Source organism: Meriones unguiculatus, chromosome 5 (genome assembly GCF_030254825.1).
Source record: "Meriones unguiculatus strain TT.TT164.6M chromosome 5, Bangor_MerUng_6.1, whole genome shotgun sequence".
Classification (NCBI taxonomy): domain Eukaryota; kingdom Metazoa; phylum Chordata; class Mammalia; order Rodentia; family Muridae; genus Meriones; species Meriones unguiculatus.
The window spans coordinates 35214753-35216680 of NC_083353.1; the positions used below are offsets into that span (position 1 = coordinate 35214753).

General features: G+C 38.9%; 1 pseudogene; it reads right to left on the reverse strand.

Moving 5' to 3' along the window:
• Positions 1-503: 503 nt before the first annotated feature.
• LOC110564747 (small EDRK-rich factor 2-like) lies at positions 504-1702 on the reverse strand (annotated as a pseudogene).
• Positions 1703-1928: the final 226 nt, after the last annotated feature.

A 1928-nucleotide genomic window follows, 5' to 3' on the forward strand; every position in this document is an offset into this window, starting at 1 on the left:
ATCTCATTTGTCTTTCTGAAGGAGGATTGAGCACCTTCCCCAGGGACCTTTTTCTTGTTTAGCTTCTTTAGCTGTACAGATTTTAGTAGGTTTACCCTATATTACATGTCTAATATCCACTTATAAGTGAGTATATATCATGTTTGTCTTTCTGCTTCTGGGTTACCTCCCTCAGGATGATCTTTTCTAGTTCCCAACAATAGCCTGCAAATTTCATGATAACTTTTTTTTTAATTACAAAGCTACTTTTAATACTTTGGGGTGTGCCCGAAAGGAATAAAAAACAATGGGAAGGGGTAACCCCCTCACCCGCAGGAGTGGCCCAAGGGAAGAGAGACTAACTGAGGGGAAGGAAGCACAAAAGGAACCCGGTGCAGACTTGGGGCAAAGGGAATGCCGTCAGTGCTGGGACCTGTGAGCACTACAGGAAGAAACTCGAGCATAGTGGGACTGGCTCCAGGCACACAGGCTAGGGCAAGAGGGTTGGACACGAAGCCACAAACCTACTTGGGTTCCCCTTTCTTCTCCTTTACTTTTTTCTGCTTCTGCTGCATGATCTCCGAGTCCTTCTGCTTGCGGGCGGCAGCAGAAAGCCCATCATCTCGGTGCTACCCCTTAATGGAGTTGCTCTGCTTCTTCCTGGATCTCTCTCTTGCTACCGGGTGTCATGGCGACAGCAGCGGCTCCAACCTGCCTCTGTTTTGTCCGCTCGTTTGTTCGGGCCAACGTTGATATTCTTTTTTTTTTAATTGCTGAGTATATTCCATTGTGTAAATGTACCACAATTTCTGTATCCATTCCTCAACTGAAGGACATCTGGGTTGTTTCCAGATTCTGGCTATTATGAATAAAAGCTGCTATGAGCATAGTTGAGCAAATGCTCTTATTGAATGTTGGGCTATCTTTTGGGTATATACCTAGCAGTGGTATAGCTGAATCTTGAGGAAGCACTATTCCTAATTATCTGAGAAAGCACCAGATTGATTTCCAAAGTGTTTGTACAAGGTTACATTCCCAAGAGCAATGGAGGAAGGTTCCCCTTTCTCTATATCCTCTCCAGCACGTGTTGTCACTTGAGTTTTTGATCTTAGCCATTCTGGTGGGCATAAGGTGAAATCTCAGGGCCATTTTGATTTGCATTTCCCTGACGACTAAGGGCGTTGAACATTTCTTTAAGTGTTTTTCTGCCATTCAAAATTCCTCTACTGAGAATTCTTTGTTTTGCTCTGTATCCCATTTATTAATTGGATTACTTGATTTGTTGCTTTAACTTCATGAGTTCTTTGTATATTCTGGATATTAGCCCTCTGTCAGATATAGGGTTGGTGAAGATCCTTTCCCATTCTGTAGGCTGTCTTTTTGTTCTGATAATAGTGTCCTTTGCTTTACAGAATCTTTTCAGTTTCATGGGGTCCCATGTATTGATTGCCAATATTGCTTGTTTGTTTTCTAACAGCAGACAGAAAGGTTGCAGACCTGGATGGGGGGAGAGGAGGGAGGTACTAGCAGTATGGAGAGGAATGTTATCAATATACATTACATGAAAATCTTCTATTTTTAATTAATTGTAACATAACAACCTATGAGCTTTAGCCTTCATAATAAAAGGTTAAGGAAATGTTGGAATTTATTAACCAATAAGCAAATATATGAAGAGTAAGAATACATATAGTAAAAAAATTCTTAAGAACTTACAACTCATTGTTGTATAACTTGAATGTATTCTTTACAATGTATTAAAAAGAAAATACATTTAAGAAATTACATCATCATCATATTCTGGTAAGCAGTAATCATAATAGTAGGTAAAGTATTACATATTAATAGAATTAAGAGTAATTAATTAGTACATATTAATAATTACAACTAAGCAAAGCCTTAATTATAATACTTCATACAGTGAATTTCCATTATATTGATTTTACACA